The sequence below is a fragment of the Paroedura picta genome, chromosome 7, assembly GCF_049243985.1.
Source record: "Paroedura picta isolate Pp20150507F chromosome 7, Ppicta_v3.0, whole genome shotgun sequence".
NCBI classification, from domain to species: domain Eukaryota; kingdom Metazoa; phylum Chordata; class Lepidosauria; order Squamata; family Gekkonidae; genus Paroedura; species Paroedura picta.
In genome coordinates this window covers 34,357,909-34,374,508 of record NC_135375.1, presented here as the reverse complement: position 1 = coordinate 34,374,508, position 16,600 = coordinate 34,357,909, and positions in this window count along the sequence as shown.

Genomic DNA, 16,600 nt, shown 5'->3' with positions numbered 1-16,600 from the left:
GTTTGTTGCTTCGTCATATATACATGGCCCTCTTTTTCTCCTCCAGTGTTACATTTCTGTCCATTCATGTATTAACTTATTTATTTGGGGTCTTCTTAAACTACTTATTAATAGTGACTGACAAACGCAAGGGAGGTGTCAAATACAGGCATACTCCCAAGATCTTTCTAGCAGATACATGGGCCACAAACAATGTCATAAATCAGATGGTTTATAGACCCTTACAGTTGGCCAGTCTGGTATTAATTTATCACCAAAACTCATGCATCAGTCATGGAAAGCTGAGTCACTTAGCCTCACAAAGTTTACAACAGTCTCAACAAAGTGAGTGCCTTCCTCAAAGGTCATTTCACTGAGCAGGCCAAATATCTCCAAAGCAAAAGTTGGTTCTCACCATTTTTTCAGCTGGAGTCTAACCAACTTGTAGCCTAGTTTCATAATTACAATGTCAATTGCATGGTAATTGTTCACTCCATTCCTTTACATGACACAGTTGTTCCTGTTGCAAATTACCCCGAAAATCAGGTCATTTGGCAGGGATTGTAGGGCTCCTCCCTGGCATGCTGTTTTTCCACTTCCTGAGGCTTGTCCCCATCCCCACTCTTCCTAGATTACTGTGAGGTTCTAATGGCTATCAGATGAGGTGAGCATCTGGAAAAGAGGGTGCTGCCAACAGTGGGTGAGAAGCCACAGATTGACTACTGAATGACAGGATGGCCCCAGTCCAATAATAATTTAAAATTCATATAAAATATTAGACCAATGCCCTCCTCTAAAAATCATTAGCTTTGTATGTACATGTTCATAGACTACACATATGAAGTAAAATAGGCAGAAAAAAATAGAAATCCAGATTTTAAAAAGATTTTTTTAAACCCTACAGTGGATGTCTAGCAGCACCCAACATTGCTATATAGGAACATATACACACAAACAGACATGCAACATGAGTACAGCTCAAAAATATATTGTGAGCGCTGGGTAGGACCGCCAAGCCTGGCCTGGCAACCAGCAGAAGAATGGGGGACAGGGACCTGCAGTGGTAGCCATCACTCCCTGGGGGACATCCAGCAATCTCATGCCCCTCTAGGAACCTTTGGAAATGCTATAGCAAAATCACATTGGTTTCAGTAATTCTGAAAAGAGAAGATGACATAAGTTCTAGGCCGGTGGTCCCCAACCTTTTTATCACCGGGGACTGGTCAACGCTTGACAATTTTACTGAGGCCGGGGGGGGTAGTCTTTTGCCGAGGGACGTCGCTGCCTGAGCCCCAGCTCCGCTTGCTTTCCCGCTTGCTTTCTATGAATCAGTGAAAACACTATACCACCCTCCCATGCAAGCAGAACCTTTCCGCCACTGCTGCATCCCCTGTGGGGACACATTTCAGTGTGCCCCCTGCAGGGACACAGAACTCAGTGGACCAGGACTTTTCAGATATTCTGAAAGTTTGAGACAGGATTATTTTTTTGTCATTTAAGAGTTTGTGGTTTATTTTCGCTACATCTTATCTATTAGTTACATAATTCCACCACCGATTGGGTTAGATCCAACCAGCTGCTACGGTGGTGAAAAAAGGAGTAGGGAACCTCCTTAATTCATTTAAAATGACCATGGTGGAGATCATGGAATCTGAATGGACAAAGACCACATGGGACAGGAGATGTAGTAAAGAGAGAAACTGGGCAGAATTGAGTGAAAGAACTGGTTGGATCGAACCCATTATTTTATTTTTAAAAGCCTGTTCTTTCATGCTGCCAAACTATGTGTCCAATACTTTCATGTTACACTGAACGTTTCTGAGGTTTAGTTTTTGAAGGTAGACAACCCTCATTTCCTATCTCCATACTTTCTATTTCTTTTCAAAGCCATAATGTCTCTTCTAAGCTATTGAGTCTGTTTTATTTCATTTGAAAGGATTCTTTACTAGATCTCAGCCAATCAGATTTTATTTCAGTCAGTGAGACCAAATGAGGCTTCCCCCTTGTCCTTGCTCAAAAGTTGAGGTTGGAGAGAATACTTTCCTGGGATCCTGGCTGACTGTATAATCATTGCCTATCACCGCTACACTGCAACTGCACCATTGCCTTGATCATATATGATTAAGTGGAAATCTGGCCACTTGGTGCCAAATGTGACTGGAGATATACATTTGCTTCTCAGTACAGATGTCATCTATCCACAGTGAATCACTTGTGCATTTGGAGGAGTTTTTGGACTCACATTCCATCCCCAGCTGGCCACCTTCACAAAACTGGATCATTGCCTGGGCGATATGCTTCACATTCCTTCCCTGCCACGTAACACCATTGCAACTCCTGTCATGATGATTTCTCAAAGGGGGAAATTTTTGCGGGGGGTGCAAAATAATTGTGTAACATGCCACCCATTGTTTTGGCTCAGTTCTAGCATTCAGTCCAGCATGTAAACTATCGCCCAGCCACTGAATCTTTGGCATCACCATAGTTTTGTAAATAAGTTCTCAGAAGGCTAAGGTCCTTTTTCCCAATGATGCTTTTGTATTTTCCATCTGAATCATTAGGATTATTTGTTCATATCCTGTCCTTCCTCTGGGGTTGACAGACTGGAACCCAGAGATTCCTGTTATAGCTTTAAAGCTACCAATTAAATGGGAGGTGTGCCAGGTGCAGCTTGTCTACCCGGTCCTTCCCCAACCCTTTGGTCTGTCCCCTTCTCCTACCTGCTGTAGCAAGCAGGACTGCTGCATTACAGACAGGGAAGCAAGAAGGTAAAAGTACCGAGGAAGGGACAAGCAAAGACAACTGTAGTTGCTGCAACTCCCATTTAATTGGTGGTTTCAGATCTCCAGTAGGAGATCTTGTAACTAGTGCTGCCCCTCCCCCATCTCAACCATCCTAATGTGTAATTTGTGTGCTGGTTGAAAGTTCTTTGGGATCCTTTGGGGTTTTCTGATATTTTTATGTTGTGGTTATTTATTTTAGACATTTACTTTTTATATTTAGTACACTCTTTTGGCATATATTTGGCAACCCATCTTGTGCTTCTATTTTGGCCTTTGAGAGAGAACTAATTGGGGCCAGGCATAGCTCGCATTGCGAGCTCCAGGTTGGGAAATTCCTGGATATTTTGTGATGAAGTCTTAGGAGTGCAGGGCTTGGGGATCAGGTGAAGCCACAGCTTGTTACAATGCCGCAAAGCCCATTCTCCAAAGCAGCCACTTACTCCAGGCCACAGCTATTTGAAGTTCAGTTGTTATACTGGGGGATCTCCAGGTTCCTCCTGGAGGTTGACAACAGCAGGCCTGACAGCAGCCTCTGGGTTACTTGATGCCACCTGACCTGCATGTCTCAAGTAGACCTTGACACTGCTTGATACTGGTTAACAGCAGCCACCCTATGGTTGACATGTAACGTTAAAACCAATGTTATATTGTTACAATGCTCTATGTAATTACCCTGTGACCTTCCATGTAAACCGACCAGAGCTGTATGGAAGGGCGGTATAAAAATCTAAATAAATAAAATAAATAAAAATAGCAGTTAGTGAAGTGGTTAGGAGTGTGTCCTAATCTGGCATGCAAGGTTCGATTCCCTGCTCCCCCACATGTGGCCAGCTGGGTGACTTTGGACTCACCATGGCACTGATAAAGCTGTTATGACCGAGCTGTAATATCAGGGCTCTCTCAGCCTCACCCACCTCACACGGTGTCTGTTGTGGGGAGAGGAAAGAGAAGACAAATGTAAGCCGCTTTGAGCCTCCTTCTGGTAGAGAAAAGCAGCATATAAGAACCAACTCTTCTTCTTCTTCTAGAAGGAGAGAAGGGAGCAGGAAAAGGGGAGAGACTATGGGGACTTTCAGGAAAGGGGAAGAGGAAAGGAGAAAGTGAGAGGACTCCTGTAAGCCTTTGTGGGCTCCCACGTGTTTCTTCTGTGTACAATAAGGGCTGCCACTGGCCTGGAGGAAAATGTCATAGAGATTTAATGGGATATCATTTACTAGGTGATGGTCTTTATGGTCATACCATGACAAATTTCAGCTGCCCATTTTACACATTAAATCCATAGTAAAGATACAGGACATCCCCCCCCTCCCCCCAGGGCGACCCTACAGTAAAACTCATTTTAAGGAACAATAAACACACACAAAGAAGTCAAGCATCAATGTAAGTAAAAAGGATTTCAAAGTAGGGACATATTCATTTCTATTCAAGGTAAAAGATGTACAGTTTAAAGCTTTATTCAGCATTTAAAAGCAGATTTTGACACTATTACAATTGTAAAACTGATGTCTGCTCTGACGGCCCAATTAGTAGTAATAGGATTAAGTGGTTTTCAGGTTTGTGGCCATTAACTTTGTGTTCTAAATATTGATCAGACACAGCAACCCATAGCATCTAACTACCTCACACATTTTGCTGGCAGAGTTTTGAAAGGCTTTGTACTATGATCGATAAAATTTGTCCATACCAAATATTGACTTGTATTTGTGAAACTGTGCAGCCCTCACAGACTTAAGAGTTCTGCTGAGTTCGGGAAAACCAGATGACTAGGTTCAAATTGCATTAGATACCTGATCACTCCAAAAGCTGTAAAGTACTGATATTTTTGATCTGCATGCTGTTTAGTTAAATGCAGACCTTTAGAACATGCCCAGACATGTCTGCCCTCGAAAGAAAGGACCTGTAGAGAGCAAACTATATGTGTATACATTGGTCTAATTAAAGGACTCCATTCAAAGTTGTCTGGAAATGAAAACAGCATGGGTCGCTCCTTCTTATGAGACAGGTATTTGATCCCTGAAGAGGTAATACTTAAATACACACAGAAAGCAGTGGTTACATAACAGCGTGTGAAAATCTGTGTTTAGACAACATCCCTATTATTGCCTCCCATCACAGAAAGTGTTGGATTTATTGTATGAACACAGAAACTGCTGTGTAGGGCTGGTCAGAGTAGAAGCAGCCAGTATCATATGGCAGCAAAAACCCACAACCAAACTCTGGAATCTCCAGCCTCTATTGTTTCTCTTGTCGTTTGTGGCTATCAAGTGAGGGAATAGTGTCAGGAGCAGTGAAGACGCAACTAAAATTCATCCCCAGAACACAACTACTAACCACTTACAAGTTTTCTTTCAGTATACAAAAAGTACATTTTTTACCTAAGCACACTAAATGTGTCAGGGCTGAAAGGCAACCCATGAGTCCCCCCCCCCCCGCAAAGTACTATCCAGACAGATAAAGTTGATGTGTCTGATCAACTTTGCTGCCACATACACTCCAATAACACAATCACTGGACCTAACAACATCACCTACACCGTCAAAGGCTCCACATGCTCATCTTCTGACATTGTATATGCCATTAAATGCCAACAGTGCCCCTTTGTTCTCTACATAGGGCAAACAGGTCAAACCCTCTGCCAAAGAATTAATGGACACAAGTCTGACATAAAAAATCACAGGACAGAAAAACCTGTAGGGGAACGCTTCAACCTTCCAGGACATTCAATAAGGGACCTCAAAGTAGCTGTTTTGTTGCAAAGAAACTTCAAGAACAGACAGACCAGAAAGGGAGATTGCAGAAATTAAAGTTATTACAGCACCCAAAGCAATGGAATCCCCAGGGATATTAGTTTCCTTACTACATATGCTAACTTCACTCAATTCTTATATCCACACTCCTTATACTCCCCACTTCTTTTTTATTTTATTTGGGACAATGTGACTGTAATGTGATGTAATTAAGTAAGCAATGCAATTTAAAATCTAACTCTCTGGTTTCATGACAGAATAACAAATTCAGCATGGCTTATCACTTCTGGAGATGCTTCCATGCCTGGGTGGAGACCAACAGAGCTAGTAACAAGTCTCTTTAAATTACTTCTTTTCACAACTGGGAAAGTGTCTGCCATTAATCACTAACCTTGACATTTTTATTCCCCCAATATTTTGTGAATGACAATTGAATCCAAAGGACTGATTAGCTTTTCTAGCAAGGAATTATCATAATGCATAGTTTGGATGTGATGCTGTTTATTAATTTGCTACTAATTTACTTTTTCCTTATCTGTACTCTTATGATCCCTGTTCCATTGTCTGAGGAAGTGTGCGCACACATGAAAGCTCATGCCTTGAATAAATCTTTGTTGATCTTAAAGATGCCTTTGGACTCAGATTTTGTTGTGCTACTTCTGACCAACACGGCTACCCACTTGAAACAGCCCCTCTCAATTACTGGTGATCTCTCCTGATAATCTGGAGGACATTTACCTTAACAAAAGGAAATATGTTTGTCAAGTAGATAAATACCACAAACAAATACCACAGATCAGCAGCAAACTTTATACTTTTAAATATTATTATTAATGGACTTATTTTTCCTTTTATTTGTAAATATGTTTTCAAACTCCAGGTGCTAGTCTTCTACCATCATAAAGAAATGCCACTGTCCATTTTTCTATCCACGATGCACTGAAATTTTGTCTGTAGTTTAGTGTAGTGACTGCCAATAACAGGAAGGGAAGCTGAAGCCCAAGAGTCTTATTCACTCTGTTGCCCCCTTCATGCCTCCCTCCCTCCTGAAAGTGGGACTTCATCCTCTGGCATCTCAAGGGCCTCCGGGACACCCTCACATTTCTTGATAGGAGCACTGGAAGGAGAAGGCCTTGAACTTTTCTGTTCTGCTCTTAGCTCTACTGGCACTGCTTCAGTCGAAGCTTTCATGGCATCACCTGGTAATTGCTTGCAGATCAAACTCATCTTAAAGGAACAACTAGAGGGATACATTAAATATATACTTCACATCTAGCTAGAGTTAGAAGAAGAAGAAGAAGAGTTGGTTCTTATATGTCGCTTTTCCCTACCCGAAGGAGGCTCAAAGTGGCTTACAGTCACCTTCCCATTCCTCTCCCCACAACAGGCATCCTGTGGGGTGGGTGAGGATGAGAGAGCCCTGATATTACTGCTCAGTCAGAACAGTTTTATCAGTGCCGTGGCGAGCCCAAGGTCACCCAGCTGGTTGCATGTGGGGGAGCGCAGAATCGAACCTGGCATGCCAGATTAGAAGTCCGCACTCCTAACCACTACACCAAACTGGCTCTTAGGGTTAGGGTTGCCAACTGGTCTGGAGAAACATGTCCTTTCTCTTTAACAAAAGCTTAGTATGTGGAAATACACAGCTGAAATTTGTCCTGGCATGAATGTAAACACATTGCCTAATACATACCATCCCATAACGCCTCTGTTAAAAGGACTGGACATCTTTCTCCAGTCCTGTTGGCAAACCTACTAACAATGCATAATTGCTAGTATGATTATGAGCAGACTTGCTTTAGATTGCTTCCCAGGGAAAATAAAATAGTATTTCATCTTGAAACCAGTGGTTGAGTCCACTAATGACCCATGGAAACTTGCTGGGTGATCTTGGGCCAGTCATGCAGTCTAAGTGGGACCTACATTACAGGGTTGTTGTTATTGTTATTAATAACGATGATGATTCAATTTCTAAATCGCTCTTCTGAGACTGGCTCAGGGTTGCTGTGCAGATAAAATGAAAGAAAGCGAAATTGATGTAAGCTGTTCTGGGTCCCCACTGGGGGAAAGATGGAGTGTAAGTGATGTAAATGAATAAGTAAATATAGGTTAATTAATTACTTATATAATGGGATTGTTAGGAGGATAACAGTTATTTTGAAAGATATTTGGATCTTAAAAGTGTCACACAAGCGCTTAGGGATCAGTCTATGGGAGTCTTAGCCTGGCAAGTATCCATTCACTGCAGTTGCAGGACCACTGTAATGAGTTCATTTCTTGCTTAATGATTTAGTCAAAGCCAGTCCCAGAACCTGTTTGGAATGCCAGATCTCAACCCTAGAATATGCACAGTATTAACAGAGATTGTTTGACTGTTCACTGCCTTGATGATCCTAAGTTGAGTGTAAAGGTAGCATCAAAATAATTTGAATACATAATAAAAGAGGGCATATGAGAATGTGCAGAGTGCCCAGAGCCAATGTAACATCTATGACCAAATGGTACAGTCTGGAGCCTCAAATGAGCGTTGCTGAGAGAGTTTGAGAGTCGAAGAGAGAAGATGAGGGAAACCTTAATATTTTACTTAAAGGCACCTGACATGATGCTCATGGAAGCTAGGGAGAGCATATAGCCCCAATACTGAGTACGTAGGATTTTCTTTGCAGGGTATTAACGGAGGTCAAGCCAAATTAAGCTGACGGTTGAGTGGATGGCCAAGCTGGTGGCAAAACTCCCTGATGAAAGAGTTCTGCAGAGACATATTCATCCGGATGACCAGAAGCCAACTTCTGTCTGGAGAATCCTGTATGCAGCTGAAAAGAAACTCTATCCTTTAGACCAGGGGTAGTCAAACTGCGGCCCTCCAGATGTCCATGGACTACAATTCCCACGAGCCCCTGCCAGCAAGTGCTGGCAGGGGCTCGTGGGAATTGTAGTCCATGGACATCTGGAGGGCCACAGTTTGACTACCCCTGCTTTAGACTTTGAGAACTATTGTTACTCTGTTATGTATTGTTTGTACAAGTAAAAAGAAAGTAAAAAACGGTTAACTCTTTTTCTTAAGATATGTAAGTTTATTTTCCACCCTGCCCCACAGAACCTATAAAGAATCAGAGGTTACACCATCCTCTTTTAAATCTAGGATTCACATGTAAGGCTTCCAGGTTACCAAATGTGCCTTCTAAGCATGTCTAGGCCTATGACACTTCTCTGTTTTCCCTTTAATGTAGCAATCTGAAATATCCATCTTATGGTATTTCTAATGGTTGTGTTGGAAATACAAAGAAGCACAAAATATCTGAATGGAGGTCTCCTTCCAATCTTGCCCTGATGCTACTGAAACATTGAAGGGTATTTTAGTATTGTGAATGAAGCAAGAGCGCCCCCTAATGCTTACAGACTAGTACTTTTATAAGAACAAGTGTCAAAAGAAAATCTTCAATTCATAATAACAGAGCTCTGCTTGTATTGCTACTTGAAATATTTAGCAATGAGACAAAAGACACTGTCCTAGGTTGCCAGACTAGCCCAATCTCTTCAGATCTTGGGAATTAAGCAGGTTCACCTTCAGTTAGTACTTTGGATGGGACGCCACCACTGAAGTTGTAGATTGTCATGAGAAGGCAGGTAATTGCAAATCACCTCTGTCCATCTTGCAGTCACCATAAGTTGGCTGTGACTTAACAACACTTCACACACACATACATCAACACACAAAGAAACAAATGCAAACCTGTATGGAATTCCTTATAAGAAGCCACTGATAATATGTGATTGGTGCCACTAATTCTAATTCTGCTAATCCTGCAAAATGCCTGTGTTTTGTAGGCCACAGAGCTGTCACTGACATCAGCTCATGCATAATCCGGGGAGAGTTCACTAAATTCCAAACTGGCCCCGGTAGCCATTTTCCTCCCAGCTTGAGACTACCGATGCTCTAGGCTGTACATGCTGCCCAGAGGCACTGCTGGGAAAAGATGTATAGATGGGACACATTAGCAGCTTTCCTGGCAGCCAAGGTGGCAGCACTCTCCTACCTGCATGCACTGCCCAGATTCACTGCCCAGAAAGGAGGGCAGAAGAAGGAAACACAGGGTCTAGGACAGGAGTGGCAAAAGTGTAGCTCTCCAGATGTCTATAGACTACAATTACCATGAGCCCTTGCCAGTATGGACAGTTGGCAGGGGCTCATAGTAATTGTAGTGCATGGACATCTGGCAAACCACGGTTTGGCCACCCCTGGTTTAGGGGACCATGTACATAGAGGGACAGGAAAGGGGACTAGTGGTGGGCAAGAGCGGGGTGCTCTCTGCCCACGGATGCCCCCCCCCAAATCTGAAGCCCACTCTGAATGCAAATGTATTCATGACTCTCCAGAGATATGCCATTTTAACTGTTCCCCTACCCTTACAGAACAGGTGGATAAATCCAAATACACTGAAAGAGACAGGTGGGCTGACCATAAGAATGAAGTGAGTGATCTCAGCAGACTCCGAATTCTTAGCTCTCTACAGAAAACTTAACCTCACCTGTGCCTATTTCCCATGAATTGGGCACAAGACAACCTGGGCTAGCTTAGTGGTTGTCATGAAGCCAAGGACAGCAAAGCTGGATCAGACAAAGAAACATATATATACACAAAAAGCCTCCGGCATTTTCATTATGGCGATCTCCAAAACCAAGTGTAGGATCATCTCTATGAGTTCAATGGAAAAACCTGTTGACCAGGAAGATGAAAAATCAATAGGATCCTTACCCTGTGTCTAGAATGCAACATAAATACCATACAGTCAAGGCAAGCTATTGTTTATGCTCCAAATTGTAAATGGAGAAAGATCCCTCTTAGTTTTGAATGTACACAACATTAACCATCAACAAGGCTAGATGGAGAAACTGGATCTGTAGTGGGCACATTCTTTTTGGATACAGTCCTGGTTATACAAGAAATGAGAAGAAGAAGAAGAGGAGGAGGAAGAGGAAGAGGAAGAGGAAGAGGAAGAAGAAGAAGAAGAAGAAGAAGAAGAAGAAGAAAGAGTTGGTTCTTATATGCCGCTTTTCCCTAACCAAAGGAGGCTCAAAGCGGCTTATAGTCACCTTCCCATTCCTCTCCCCACAACAGACACCCTGTGAGGTGGGTGAGGCTGAGAGACCCCTGATATCACTGCCCGGTCAGAGCAGTTTTATCAGTGCCGTGGCAAGCCCAAGGTCACCCAGCTGCCTGCATGTGGGAGAGCGCAGAATCGAACCTGGCATGCCAGATTAGAAGGCCGCACTCCTAACCATTACACCAAACTGGCTCTCCAAACTGAGCACACATTTGTATCTGTTGTTACCACTTCCATTCCTCTCTGGTCTACACACCACCTGGATATTTCTGCAAAATCAGAGTCCAGTAGCACCTTTAAGACCAACGAAGATTTATTTAAGCCGTGAGCTTTCGAGTGCAAACACTCTTCCTCAGACTATGAACTACCATCATGACAGTGGGAATATAAAGCAAAAGTTAATTCTGTTAAATTAGAAAACTGTGTCACAACATCCAAATATAGCCATATGGTAATTCTTTGCCAAAACAGCCAATCAGTCCCCTCAAATTCAGTTAAATCTTTGTTGGTCTTAAAGGAGCTACTGGACTCTGATTTTGTTGTGCTACTTCAGACCAACATGGCTACCCATTTGGATATTTCTGGTGATGGAATCCTAGACATCTCTAGCAAAACATGCTATTATCCAGATGTTCACATGAGAAGGATGTGCAAGAAATTACATAATGAGTGAACAGTAAATATGGAACACTCTTATACTTAAAGGCCTGGGGCAGAGACTTTACTACACCTAATAGATGCAACAAAGACATAAAGGTAACTAGAACAGCAGGGCACAATCACCAAACAAGCTAATAAGACTCTGAACTGATATTTTGGTAACTTGCTCAGTTTTATCCAAACCGATTCATATCTAGACAATTATCAGAACTCATTCAGACGTGCAAATCATCCTCTTTTCCTGCTGCCTCTTTCTGCTCGGTACTAACCAGGGTTAGCTGTAGTGTCACTGCTAAGGTCTATGTAAGATTCGCCACAGAAGTTAACTTCCACCAAGGCTATTGCCCAGGTGTGACCCTTCAAGGACCCTTAAAGGAAGGGTCACCATTGGAAGTCTCCACTCTCTTCTGCCAAAGTGGCCATTGATCCCTGAAGGGGCTGGAGACATCTTAGTCTGTCCTTTCTGCCTTGAGTAACTCTACTAGGAGTTTGGACCCCTTATGGTACTGCTCTCAGCTTTGCTGATACACACAACTCCCCCCCCCCACACACACACACACATTAAGATAAGTGTCCAGCTGCATTACTGGCTTTTGAAATAAGCTTGGAAAATAACAGCCAAAATCTAAGGTGAGCTCAATTGATGCAGACCAGCTCTTTAAGACCCATATGTGGATTGTACCCTGCAAAAACCCCTACAGAGGTTTGTAAAAGGAGAGATTTTGCAGGTGGCTTTTGTGCAAAGTTATTACCTTAATGAGAAAATGGGAAAGGCTGAAGAATAAACATAAAGAAGTAGTTATCCCATAGTGCTGCAAATGTAACAGAACACAGACCCGTGCAGGACATAAACAACTGTAAGATCAAAAGGATTCATGGATCACCTCCATTGCAATAGTCAGTGGAAATTTAGAAGCCACATTCCCCTGACTTCACCAGCTTCCCATGAGTATGTAGTTAAATGTCAATTCACATTAGCCCTATTGTTTTCTAAGAGATACATTCACTTTTAAAAGATTTATACCTGACATATTGACAGCCTCTAATCACTCTGATACAATTCCCACTGTGAGTTATTAAAATATACCTGACATTTTAAATGCAATAAAGGGTATGAGTGAACATGCCTCTTTGCTTCATAACACATAAATACCACATCTGGTCCATAAAAATGTGCATTATAGAGAGTTTGTGGGGATGCCAGATACTCCTAACTTGGTGCTGTTTTATCCATTTAGCTTAATTTTCCAGATGTTTTATTACTTGTAGACACAAGTGTTGCAGAGCAGTTGATTGAAGCCCATTTATTTGAAGGAGGGTGCGACAAGGTTAAGCTACGGGAAACAGTTAATTGCATGTTGCACGAAACTGTTGTTTGATGGAAACCCTAATTTAATTATTTCATAATTTTATTACATAAAACCTGCATTCAGCTAACTCTGCAATAAAATTTCCAGACTGTTCTGAAATAAAATGATATATATAGTGTCTTGTTTTCTTGCAACATCATCAGTATATGTCACTATTATCTAAAATATATTTAACAGCATAGGGTGGCAGGCTCACATGTCCTTTCTAAACAGTGACATTTAGCAGTCTGAGATGTTATGTTGCTGTCTAATAGGTAAATGAATTAAAGATTAGATATCAGAATTAAAGATTAGGTATTAAATACATCTGAAATGTATACTCAACCTGAAATGTATACTCTAAATGTCAATGCAATTCAAAGCTAACCCAGGATGTATTCCTTTTAGTCCATGCTGTCTGGAGATGAGCTTCAGTGGTCCATGATCCATCTGGTTACAGAACATAGCAATAAATATGATGGAATATTTGTCCATGCCAGGTTAAGCACATATTTCCAAGTTCTGATATAGTGGCTGGTGTATTGGTCTAGGATCTGGAAGACAGGTTCAAATCACCCTTCTGTCATGGAAGTTTGCTGAGTGACTTGGACCTAGTCATACATCCTCAGCCTAACCTACTTCACAGGGTTGTTGTGAGGATAAAAGGGATGAGAGGAGCACAATGCAAGCTGCTCTGGGTTCTCATTGGGGAGAAAAGCAAATACGTAAATACAATCCCAAGGATTCAAGACCTTATCTCATTTTACCTTCACACCACCTTACAGTGCCTGCCTCATACTAAACCCATCTTTGGAAAGTTCCCTTTTAAAGTAGGATATAAAGGATACCATGCTGAGTCTGACAGCACCGCTAAGAACAGTGATGGAAGCGGATCAGCATGTAAAAGCCCTGCATGATCAGACTAGTGGTCCATCTAGTCAAACATCCTGTCTCACAGAGTTGCCAACCAGTTCCTCTGCAGGGCCAGCAACAGGGCATAGAGCCTGAGGCCATCCCCTGATGTTGCCTCCTGCCTCAGGGATGCAGACATTAAGTGCCTCTGGACATGGGGCTTCCCCTTAGTCACCATGGCTAGTAGCCATCAATAGAATTATCCTCCATGAATCTATCTATAAGAAAGAAAGAAAGAAAAGTCCAAGATAGAATATGGCGGTCGTCCTCTTGACCCAAAACGCTGACAGCCTGTAATCCGGGGAGATATACTCCCTAAAGGATTGGAGACGGCCCCAAGAGTTCCCTAGGACTTCCTGGGTAGAAAGGTGAGGTGGGGTTTGCGTACCCCTCCTCTTTTCTGCCAATTGCTTCCACAATTGGCCCCTGTCAGGCTTCAGTGATTGCACTGCAATCCTCTCAGGATGACATCTTGGCCACACCCCCTCCATGAATCTATCTAGACAGCCAGCTGGGTGTATTGGTTAAGATTGGTGGCCTCTAATCTGGTGAGCTGAGTTTGATTCCCCATTCCTCCACATGCAGCCAGCTGGGTGGCCTTAGGTTAGTCACAGTCCAGTTAGAGCTGTTCTCACAGATCAGTTCTGTCAGGGATCTCTCAGTACCACCTACCTCACAGGTGTCATGGGGGGCAAGGGATGGGAGGCAATTGTGAGCCACATTCGCTGGGTAGTGAAAAGCGGGGTATAAAAACCCAACTCTTCCTCTTCCTCTTCCTCTTCCTCTTCACCAGCAGTCTTCAAGCAAAGGTTGGATACGCACTTTTCTTGGATGCTTTAGGATGCTTTGGGCTGATCCTGCGTTGAGCAGGGGGTTGGACTAGATGGCCTGTATGGCTTCTTCCAACTCTATGATTCTATGATTCTATAATTCTTCTCCTCCCCCTTTCAATTTATTTATTCTTGCAGCCATCACTATATCCTGTGGTAGCAAATGCCACATTTTAATATGGTTAAGGGCTGGAACTGGGATCTGCGGAAATGGTTCCTAGAAGACCCTGGGTTGGTCTCCATGGAGTGCCCAGGCAGTTTGACTACAGGATTCCCAGCCCCATATCCTGTGCAAATTGAAGCATGCCTCCCAAACCCTATGACTACATACTAAGGCCTTCTACTCTCCTGCCATTATCCTAAAGTGGGATATAAAAGATCTCTGACACAGCTGTCTTGTGCAGGTGCCTTTTCATTTGAGGATTTTTGCAGCTAGCGGGGGGGAAAGCACATTTCTCATTGAAGCTGCTTATTTCCCAATTCATTCCCAGTGCTGTCACTTCCCTAAACCCTTTTTTTCAAAAGTGCACAAGTCTCCAGATTGTGCATTCCCCAAGGGGACAACTTCAGGAAATTATATCAGCATAACTGCTGTGGAACTGAGGGGGGGGGGGAGGGAGTTCTTGGATAGAAGGAGGCAATCTGTCACCATTTCAACCTCCTCCCAGATATAGTACAGATTCAAGCATCCACTAGGGCTACTTTATTATGTTCACGAGATTCAAAGCAGATGTAAACCTGTCTCAACTGTCTCGCCAATATAGCTTTTTGTCTGTTTTACATTAGCACAGCATGGCGGAGCAGATGGCTGGCCATGGTCATGATAGTTGAGCATGATCTACTCACACAGGCGATGTGTTTTGTGTTGCTGTGGGAGAGCTCTGCATAAGGGAGCAAGAAGGCTCAGTAATTTTGAGGGTGATTTGCAAAGGACAGGAGTGACTTTATGCATTGTTACTCTATCTGCACATCTGCCTCATGACAAGTTGACAGGATATCTACATGCAGAAGACAGCAGAGAAAAGCAGAACAAGAAAAATTCAGGTTAAGGTTTTTAAATCTAAATTTTATATTTATATGTTGTTATGTAGCTACTAAATAACAGTCTCTTTGTTAGGCTAATAGCCCAAGTGATGTTCCTTCATATTCTGATTTATGAAGGTATGACTATAACTAGCACTATTCTTAATAGCGCAACTGGACTAAAGCCAAAAATACTTAATGGGGTTTTGGAGGAGAGTTTTATGGCGACCACGGGCCACCAAAAAGACAAATATGTGGGTTATAGACCAAACCAAGCCAGAACTCTCCCTAGAAGCTAAAATGATTAACTGAGGCTATTGTGCTTTGGTCATGCTACGAGAAGACTAAACTCAGTGGAAAGGACAATAATGCTAAGGAAAGATGAATGAAGTAGGAAAAGAGGAACACCCAACATGAGATGGATTGACAGGAATGAAACCCCTTAATTTAAAAGAAATCCCAGCCACTAAAAATATGCCTATGGACATCTCAAAAGACTGTAATTAAGAACTTCTGGTAAATAAAATCTGTTTTATATGTAAAAGTTAGATTCCCCATTCCAACTCCCCTTTGTAAAGGAAATATACCCACATTGCACCTGGATAACTTTAAATGGCAGTCTTGAAAAGCAGCTTCAGGCTTAGACATAAGGACAAACTGCCCTGGGGGTATATATATTATGAACAAAAACATTAGAAATGCTTTTAATTAATAAATACATGGGGGTATTTACTGACAAGAGATTTCAGAAGAATGCATCAAAACAGATGATGATGAAGAATGAGGGGCAACAGAAGATGACATTTGCACACTTAATCCAACCCTTTTGATTTCATTTGTTTCAAGTTTCAACACCACAGTTCCATTCATGGCTGCAAACTCTTAAACATTATTATGTGCCCAGTGCCACCTATTGGCTGAGATGCATCACTGATCCTTACATTCTAATCAAGAATCTTCAAAATGATGCCCAGAACTTCTCAAATAGGTGTAGTATGATCTACAAACAGGTTTCCATGCTTGTCATGCCACCCACACATCATTTACAATCAAGAACAAAATATGTATTCAAAATATTTGCAAGGCTCTTCCTCAAAACATTTCTACTTTAGCCAGGGACACACAGACTACTCTCTCGTTCAGGTAATCCCCTTAACAGAGCTGTCATTTGCACTGTGGTTGCTGGCATCAGTTCTGCCTATCAGCAGCACT